Source organism: Aristolochia californica, unplaced genomic scaffold (assembly GCF_029961685.1).
Source record: "Aristolochia californica isolate CCGP_79_NKW_82.1479 unplaced genomic scaffold, dmAriCali1.0.hap1 SCAF_10, whole genome shotgun sequence".
NCBI lineage: Eukaryota > Viridiplantae > Streptophyta > Magnoliopsida > Piperales > Aristolochiaceae > Aristolochia > Aristolochia californica.
The window spans coordinates 31,386,624-31,397,438 of NW_027181771.1; positions in this window are offsets into that span (position 1 = coordinate 31,386,624).

Genomic DNA, 10,815 nt, shown 5'->3' on the forward strand with positions numbered 1-10,815 from the left:
TTAACAGTAAGATCACTTTAGACCTCCCCCTCTTTTGTTTTTTTGTTCTCCCCCCTTCCCTCACACTCACTCTAGACCTCCCCTTCCATGGGCTACGATTGCGGTAGCGACACGTACAAGAAACTCAACTCATCTTCTTGACAATTTTCTGCCTCCGTATGAGAATCGAGTAGTTCAGAGGCAGGCTCTATAGTGGTCCAGTTCTGATTCTTCGCTAACTATGGCGAAACCAAATAGCCACTGCTTCATCTTCCTGGTTCTACTCTATCTAACCTTAGGCATCGTCCCTTCAAATAGAAGACCCCGAGCTGCAGACATGCAAGAACCAATGCCAGCAAACACAATAGTTCAATGAAACCCTTTGGCAACTAAACGAGCCTAGTACCTGTCAATGGAGCCATCAAAATGATATTTAGTACAAAAAATCCATTTGCAACCAACCAGATTTTGCGAGGGATCCGAGGGAACAAATTCCCATGTTCCATTCCAAACAAGAGTAGTATACTCATCAAACATAGCCTGACGCCATTCGAGATTGGTGAAAGCTTGAGTTACAGTTGTGGGTTCATAGTTAGCAAATGTTGGAACTTGGCTGTGAGGTTTAATTTTTGGATGGGTTTAGAAATAATAATACGAGGGGGGGGGGAGGAGGGATGAAGTAGATAGGGATGATGGGTGCGGGTTAGTCGAAGTGGGATTGTGGGTTGGAGGGAGGAGTGGTGATGGAGAGGGCAGAGGAGGGGGATCGTGAACAGGGCTGGTCGGGGGCACAAGAATCGAAGTTGCAAATGATGTGTCAGTAGCCGGGAGGGACATAGAGGAATACTAGTGAGAGAGTGTGTCAGATGAGGGGCGGTCAAAATGAGAAAGAAGTGAAGTGAAGGAGAAAATAGACTCAACGAATTTAGCATGACGTGATACATATAGACGAGATGTAGTAGGATCAAGATATAGATATGCACTTTGAGTAGTAGAATACCCTAAGAAAACACACGGAGAGGAATGAGGAGTGAGTTTGTGAGAAGAGTATGGCCGGAGTCACGGATAGCAAACACAACCAAAACTGTGTAGTTTAGAATAATTAGGAGGATTGCCAAAAAAATTGGCATAAGGTGAAAGAAGACTTAGTGTGAGTGTTGGAAGCCGGTTGATGAGATAGACAGTAATAGATAAAACATATGACCAGTAAGAGAGAAGTATAGAGGCATACGAAAGAAGCAACAAACCTTTTCTACAATGTGACGATGTCGTCGTTCAGAATACCCATTGTGTTCAGGTGTATGAGGAGGAGACGTAAGATGAAAGATACCATTGGACGCCAAAAAAGAAGACATTGCTTTGTATTCCCCCCTATTATCAGAGTAGAGTGTTTTAATTCATTTATCAAAGAAATTTTCAACTATAGATTTAAATCAGATAAAGGTATCAAGTACGTGTGATTTTTGTTTGAGAGGATAAAACCAAATATATTTTGTAAAATGATCCACAAAAATGACATAATACATGAAATTATCAATAGAATAAATTGGAGAAGTCCAGGCATCCGAAAATATAATATTAGAAGGGAAAGAAGAGACAAGTGTGGAGTGGAAAAAAGGTAATTTGTGACTCTTATTGCACTAACAAGAATTACAAGTAAAATTAAAATTTAGAGGATGAGACAAGTCTAATTGAAAAGTGGACAAAATTAAAAGTAATTAATCAATCAAATGCATACTTTAATTATATTTTGTTTCCCGGAATAATAAATATGAAGTTTAATATAGTAATAAAATTGAACAAAAATAATAAATAAATACATATACAACTTTATTAATAACCTAAAAGAAAGATTATTCAAATAACGAGTTCGTGTCTTTAATATTAAAATCATCAAGTTACAAGTTTAGTACATATGAACAACACATGTTCAAAAGTAATAAGATACAACCATCATTTATCGTTCCACATGGAAGTCGATATGGCATCTCGAAATTATGCGGCTCTTGTGGATTCTAATACACTTTACCTCCGAATGCATGTTACTTGGCTACCCACATCCTTAAGACCATCGCAATCGTCACTGTCTGTATCATCCATTGCACCTAATTGGACCGCATCACCTCCTCCACTGCGCTCGCCACCTGAATCATCATCTTCATTTTCAAATATATCATCATAATCCTTTCCACGTATATAATTGTGCAATATGCAGCAAACATGTACAATTTTCACTGGATCTTAAAAGAAAATGGAGGAGTGCCTTTTAACATTTGAAATCAAGCTTTTAAAGCACCAAAAGTTCGTTTAATAATATTTCGTAAAAGATGAGTGTTTTCGGTTGAAAAAGGGGGGGAGACTTTACAGACTGCAACAACTTTGGGACAGCAAAGGTCATCACTATCCTCAAGCAGAACACTAACACCAACCAAAACTACTTCCTAAACCCTTCAAGCAAAAGTCTGTCACATTGTCCTCCTTAACTAAGCTATTCTTAAAAGCATATTGATGCCCCAAAAGATCTGGTGTTGAGCTACAAGAGGTCATCAAGGTGGGGAATCTCATTAATAATATCTGATGAGGATAAAAGAGACAAAACTCCTTTGGATATGGAGCCAAGTGACTCTGGGACAGAAAAACCAAATACAACCTTGCAAAATAACAGCACCAGCTAGGAGTAGTTTCTGGTCTCTCCAAGGAAAAGGTCCATTACATTGTTCACTGTAAGTAAAGCCACTCTTAAAGTATGGCACTATCTCTTAGGAATTCATGGCAGTAACAACCATCTATGTGACTAGAAAATGATTGGCAAATATGTTAGACAATATGTCAAGAGGTTTTAGATGATAGATTCGCATACTGGCCGAGTATTTTACACAATTCAGATCCAGGAACAAAAATCATCGAGCACAGGTCCAACGTTTCTGCAATTGTTGTTGCTAGAATATATAAATGTTCCCACATAAAGGACCCATACAATAGAAGAGGAATTCGAGAACAATATAATGAGCTGCTAAAGTGCAGCAAAATGTAATGCCACTAACCAGCTTTAATTTCATAAACAAAGTTTCATCTTGTATTAGAACTACTAAACCTGATTCCTCAGTGGGTAAGTGCCCACTAAATCAAAAAGCATCCTCAATTTCCTAACAAGTATAACAAATCCTTTTAAGAATTATGAGATTTGAAAAGAAAAAAAAACATAGAGAGAAGTAGCGGAAACCTGCACAGAGCTTTCATTTCATCCCGCCAACCACATTCAATGAGCCTTTCCCTTAAAAGCTCCTTCAGTTTGTCCTTTTCTCCACTTTCAATTAACTAATAGAACCAAGCAAATAAGATGCAGAAATCACTAAGTTTAGCAAGGGAAACAAAACACATTTGTGGTACTTATTATTTGATTCAACAAGTAAATGGAAATTGCTAGTCCAGAAATTAAGACATCTCATAGTTGGACAAGGAAGAATGCTTTATATATCTTCCTTTTTTATTATTTCAAAAAAAAATTATTAACTCAAGGTATACAACATTGTTCGTGAAAGACAACCCATGACCTTTGACAGAACCTGAATCCTTCAATCTTAGCCATGAACTGATGATCAGCGATACAAATGAGTGCTGCCTCATAAACTTAGTTTAACTATTCTTGAAGGCAAAAGGTCCATAAGTAGGACAATTACCACATGAATCAATAACTCATAAATCTCGGGACTAGGAATGCAGAAATACCAGCTATCAAAAGTTTAATCATCTTGCATTTTGGAAAAGGGGATTATCAGAGCAGGTTGGTCCCGAGTTCGAGTCCCGCTCCCACCAAATTTTGTCCCAGGTATTTCTGGTGAATTTGTCCTGGATTTTTCCAGGAGTTTGTCCCGAATTTTTCCAGTGAATTGTCCACGGGTTTTCCTGTGCGGGGGAGTGTTGGAATTTGTGTTTGTATCGACCGGGTCAGTCTTTGTATAAGATCAGTGGGGTTGCTTTCCTAAAAGGGTACGAGCCTTTTAGCGCATTGGTTTCAACATGGCATCAGAGCGATCAATCCTCATTCTCTGATTATCTCCGGACGACGGACCTCCACTCATCCCTTTCCCCAAAAATTTCGGCGACTGGTTTCGGCCATCGGTTTTTGGCAGCGGCTCACTCCGGTGATTATTTTTTCATCTGGTTCGGCCATTGGTGTCCCGGCAAAGAGGTTAGTCCACGCCCCTCCTCTAATTTTATCTCGTCTGGTTCCGTTACCGAGAGGATGGATTTCGGCGAAGATTTTCGGCCTTCGGCGACCTATTTTCAGCCATCGGCGTTCCGCAGCGGCTGGTTTCTCCCTCCGTTGGTTATCTCCCGGCAAAGAGGTTAGCTTTCGCACCTCTTCTAATTTTTTTTCTCTTCGTCTGGTTCCACTGCCGGTTAGATTTCCTGTCTGGGCGTTTCCGTTCTTGAGGAGATACGGAACAGTTGGCAGTGGTATTGGCAATGGTCGATTGAATTTTTTTTGAGGCACTACATAACTGGTATTGGCAGTGGTAAAAAAAAATAAAAATTGGCTGGTCGCGAAGGTACTTTTTCGCGCATCATTCACGATTGGCCTTGGGGAAAATATTTGGTTGGATCTGTTTGGTTGACCAATTTGTGTTGGATTGGTGTATTTTTTTGGCGTTGCATTGGTGGTCTGCTTCCGTCAGCGCTCCTTGGAGACTTACTCATCGACGACTACTTCCGATTCTGGTCTTCGTACCAGTTCGTCTCGTTCCGTTTTTTAAGAACCATCGAACCCATATTATATTCACCACTCCGACAGCCCCGGGCAAGTTCTTGTCTTGCAGCTGCTCACCCGTGAAAATTACATCAGTTGGAGTCGTGCGATGTTGATCGCCTTATCCGTGAAGAACAAAGTGGGTTTTGTCGATGGTTCCATACATGAACCTCAAAGTGCTGATCCTATTTTGCTTAACTCTTGGACCCGAAATAATAACACGGTCCTCTCTTGGATCCTAAATTCGGTTTCCAAGGAAATCTCTGCGAGTGTTATCTTTGATGCTTCTGCCCAAAAAAATTGGCTCGACCTTCGGGATCGTTTTCAACAGCGCAACGGCCCGCGTATTTTTCAGCTTAAATGAGAATTGATGACCTTGCGTCAAGACAAGGATTCCGTTAGCACTTATTTCACCAAGCTGAAAACCATTTGGGAAGAACTAAGCAATTACCGCCCTAATTGCTCTTGTGGGACATGCTCGTGTGGTGGCGTTAAAAATCTTACTAATTTCCACCATATGGAATATACCATGTCCTTCTTAATGGGACTTGATGACTCTTTCTCCCAAGTTCGTGGTCAGCTGCTCCTCATGGATCCGATGCCCCCTATTAATCATGTTTTTTCTCTGGTTGTCCAAGAGGAACAACAAAGGAAGACTACTCAAGCCTCGGGTTCGCATACTCCCACTGACACGATGGCCTTTACGGTTAAATCTGGGAAGACAGACATTCATAAACCTGGCTCACAGTCCTCTCAGAGATTTCAATCCACTTACAGTGCCCCTCGGAATCCGAATTACAATGCTCCTCGAAATCAGACTTACAGTGCTCCCTGGACTCAGAACAAGGACAAATATTTTTGTGCCCATTGCAAGATTGTTGGCCATACTATCGCTCGTTGTTTCAAGCTCTATGGCTATCCGCCTGGCCCCACATCCAAAACCAACCAAAATCCTCATGCTGCTGCTCGTCAAGTTTCTATTGCTGATGATAGTCAAGGCTCTTCTTCTGAAGCTTTGTTCAGAATCTGGACCCTACTCAATATCAGCAACTGATGTCAATGCTTTCTACACACCTGCATAGCTCAGCAACAGTCACTACTGCTCCAACATCTTCTACATCCAACTGCTTGGCAGGTACTTGTTTTTCTGTAACTTTAAATCCTCTAATTTATTCATCTCAATCATGGATTGTAGACTCAGGAGCCACTAGACATATTTGCTCTCACGCTCATGTTTTTGTTTCCTTGCATGCTATCCCACACACTATTGTTTCTTTGCCAAATAATTATCAGTTTTTGGTCCACTTTGCTGGTGATATTAAATTGCATTCTCACTTTATGCTTAAAGACGTACTGTTTGTTCCTCAATTCAAATTCAACTTGATCTCTGTTAGTGCTTTAGTTACTAACTCTGACCTCACACTAAGTTTTCTTCCTGATTGTTTTGTTATCCAGGATCTCTCCACCCAAAGGACGATTGGCAAGGGTGACAAAATCCAAGATCTCTATGGCTTCCGTGCTCAGAATTTGAATTATGTTTCTCATGTTTTTGTTAACAATATTTCTGCCCATGTTTGGCATAATAGGATAGGACACATTTTTTTGTAGAGACTTGGTTTTTTGAAGGATCAATTAAACTATGATGTAACTAGATTACATAAATCCGATCCTTGTTATATTTGTCCTCTCTCTAAACAATATAGATTATCTTTTGAATCTCATAATCATTTGTCAGCATCTCCCTTTGATCTTATGCACCGTGATATTTGGGGACCATATCTAACTGTTTCCTATACTGGTCATCGTTTTTTCTTAACTCTTGTTGATGATTGTACGAGATTTACTTGGATTTACCTATTGAAGACTAAATCTGATGCTGTCTCTGTGATACCGCATTTTTTTAACATGGTTTCTACGTAGTTTAATGCCAAAATCAAGGTTTTTCGATCTGATAATGCACCTGAGTTATCCTTTGTTGACTTTTTTCAAACTCATGGAGTTTTGTACTAGTTCTCATGTGTTGAAAGGCCTCAGCAAAACTCGGTTGTTGAACGTAAACATCAACACCTTTTGAATGTGGCTCAATCGTTGTTTTTTCAATCCCGCATCTCCATCCCTTTTTGGACCGAGTGTATTCTTACTGTGGCTTTCTTAATTAATCAAACTTAACTCTAATGGTTATCTTGAGCACCATAAGGCTTGTTTGGTAGCTAAAGGCTATACCCAACAAGAAGGTTTGGACTTTGTCGACACTTTTTCTCCAGTAGCCAAATTAGTAACTGTGAAGGTTCTTCTTGCCCTTGCTGCCTCCCATGGTTGGCATCTTACTCAACTTGATGTCAATAACGCCTTTTTACATGGTGATCTTTTTGAAGAAATCTATATAGATCTCCCTCTTGGCTACCTTCGACAGGGGGAGTCCTCTTCCTCTCACAACAAACTGGTTTACAAGCTTCACAAGTCCCTTTATGGTGTCAAACAGGCTTCGCGCCAATGGTACTCAAAATTTTCTCACGTTTTAATCACTTTTGGTTTTCTTCAATCGAAATCCAATTACTCTCTTTTCACCAAAGGACATGCCTCCTCCTTTGTCGCCCTCCTGGTTTATGTGGATGATATCATCCTTACTGGCCCTTCATCTAGTGCTATTGCTGAGCTTAAACAATTTTTTCATACTCAGTTCAAGCTCAGGGATCTTGGTTGTCTTAAGCACTTCCTTGGTCTTGAAATTGCTCAGTCCAAGGCAGGTATTGTGCTTTCTCAACGCCATTACACCTTACAATTACTTGAAGACTCAAGTTACCTAGCTTGTAAACCCACTAGTATTCCCATGGATCCCAAGCTTCCTTTAACTGCCACTGACGGTGACCTTGTTCCTAATATAACCCACTATTGGCGGCTTATTGGGAAACTTCTTTACCTTACTTTATCTCGCCCCGACATTACTTTTGTCGTTTACAAGCTCATTCAATTTGTGGCCCAACCTCGCCTTCCTCATCTCCAGGCAGTACATCACCTGCTTCGTTATCTCATGACCAGTCCTAGTTAAGGTTTGTTGTTTTCTTCTATTTCTTCCTTGCAGGTACGTGCTTACTCTGATGCTGATTAGGGATCATGCCTTGATTCTCGCCAATCTACTACAGGCTTTTGCATCTTCATTGGTGATTCTTTGGTCTCTTGGAAGGCCAAAAAGCAGACCACCGTCTCCCGCTCCTCCGCTGAAGCTGAATATCGAGCTCTTTCTTCCACTGCCAGTGAACTTATTTGGTTACAACAATTTCTTCAAGATTTTCAAGTCAAAGTTGACTCCCCTGCGCTGTTCTACTACGACAATCAAGTTACAATACACATTGCTTCTAACCCTACATTTCATGAGCGCACCAAACATATTGAGATTGATTGTCATTTTGTTCGTGAACGTGTTACTTCGGGAGTCCTCAAGTTACTTCCCATTCGTTCTCAGTACTAGCTAGCCGACATGTTTACTAAACCTCTCCCTTCTACCCACCTTTTTCTTTGTTGTCCAAGATGGTTGTCAAGGACATTTACAAGCCACCTTGAGGGGGAGTATTAAAATGTTATTTTTTTATTATTTTATAATATTTATGTTTTTACCATTTTACCCTTAGTCATTGTATATAACCCTAACTTGTAATTTGTAAAGTTATGAAAGAGAAATCAAATTTTATTTTACTGTTCGTCTTCCAGACTTCGCCTTCCCGATGATAGAGCTCAACGACTCTTTTTCGTTTGAGGTTTTAACATTTACCTCTAATTGTCTATTTTGTCTATTGCCCTTTTAACTGGCCCTTCAAATCGATTTCCGAAACGTAAAAAAAATTTTGAATATGGAAAACAACAGTCAATTTATGCAGTAACGAGCAGGGAGGGCAAACCTCAATTTATCCGATCCTATAAACATTAACGAGAGGACTACAGTCTTCCAAGATCGAAAGATTCAGAAACCGTTACAGAAAAGAGTACCTTAATATTAATAATTTCTTGAAGTGTGAACTCTTGTTCCGGTTCTTCGTCACCATTGGGAGTAGGCGGTCTATTGATCGATGACCTCCTGAAAGAACGAATAAATGGGAATTGAGGAAACAGACGTTAAGAAAGACAAAGAAAAACAAACTCTATGGTAATTTCATAAACTTTTGCATAGAAACAAGTTGGTTGACATGTTCCGAAGTACGATGGAAGAATATCGCTAAAGAATCGAACGATATCGAATGATGTCTCTGGAGCTTTGTCTTTCAGTTTACGCCTGACAACGAGTCTGAGAGAAGAGAGGGAGGCATGGAGACGAGAGAGGGGGTGCGAGAGAGAGGGTGAGTCTGAGAGAAGACCGAGAGACGGAGGCCGGAGACGAGAATCTGAGAGAAGAGAGGCAGCAGCGACGTCGGGGGTGGAGGGAGACGAGAGAGGGAGTGTGGGAGAGAGGAAGAAAAAAAAAGAAATGAGGACAGGCGAGAGAGGGGGGTGCGAGGAGAGAGAGGGGAAAAACAAGCGTCGCACGTCCTTCGTCTCGAAGAAGATCAAATATGGCCTTCTTTGAGATGAAGGATTTTAAACCGTAGAGATGAAGGACCGCTTCATCCCCTGCATCCAGATGAAATGTCATATGTGCTCCACTAACGACTTCAAGTGTTGAAGGGCGTCATGCGATTGAAAATCATCTCAGACTTCAAGTTGACTAACCCCCCCTAATATATGAATGTTAAGTTCCAAAGCAATCACTCACAATCTATCATAGTTAATTAAAGTGGCAAGTTTTAACCCGACTTACTCAGTTCATCTCCTGACGTCATTAGTGGTGGACCAGCGCCCAATTCATGTTGTTGAATCAAATGAATCCGAAGATAACACCCACCATTTAATTTTCTGATTTCGGATTCCATAGTATTTTGCTAATCATCTGGAAGAAGCGAGCGAGACGCGTCATTGTGAGAGGCCAAATTTTTCTCTCTCTCCCACTAGCTTCTCCCTCTCAGCCTCCCTCTCTTCTCCCTCTCGGTCTATCCCAGCATGCTGCTGTACCTTCCAGCCTCCTGATGCCGAACATCGTCTCCATTTCAGCCCTCACAACGCCGCCTTTCCCTGTCGGAGCGCATTTGTTGTAGCACATGTGGTGTAGCGTTGTCTTTGTTGCAGTCCTCGCAGCACCCCTCAGGGCTGCCTCTGTTGCAGCGTTGTGAGGAAGAAGACATTGATTTAATTTTTTTTAAGTTAGGAAAAATTAAACCACTGGTTCTGCCTAAGTCTTGGACCGGACTCGCCCGAGTTCAGTCGAGTTCAGTCGAGTTAATCTGAGTCAACTCAGTTTAAAAAAAATCTATATTATTGTGGAAATATATTATTAATACTACGTAAAAAATCCATCATGTATTATTAATAAAATAATATTTTTATTTTGGTTTAATTAACCATTTTTTATAATTAATAAAACCAATGGTTTTAAATTTAACTGAAAAAATATTATTAATTAATAATACATAAAAATATATAGTGAGCATTTGATCAATTCTTTTTGTTTAATCATTCCCTTTTATGTTAAAGTATATCATATGTTATTATTAAATTAATAACTTAATTTATTATATTCATTTATGTTATTTTTAACTTTATTTTTTTTATAATTAATCATGTGCACATTTAATTGGCTCATGTAATTACTGTATTAATATACAATAAATTACAATCATTAAATAATATAATATATAATTTATTTATTTAATTAATTAGTATATTTTAATTATACATTAAATTAGTTATTCATGTAGTAATCATGTTTGTTTTAGCTAATTTGGGGCTTAGGTATTATATTTTATTTAAATATATTATTACAAGTTACTCATTCTCTTATTTTTTATATTTTTCTCCGTTTAGGACAATAACACTGGAAACTGTTTTCATTGGACCCATTTATTTGACCAAACTCAATTCAAAATAATAAATAGTTATTCATTTGACCTGATCCAACATGGTTTAATTGATCAAAAGAGTAAAACTTGAACCAAAGTAATCTTATTCAATATATTTAAATTGATCCAGAACTTTGGTTTTTATTTTAATTATCTAGAACA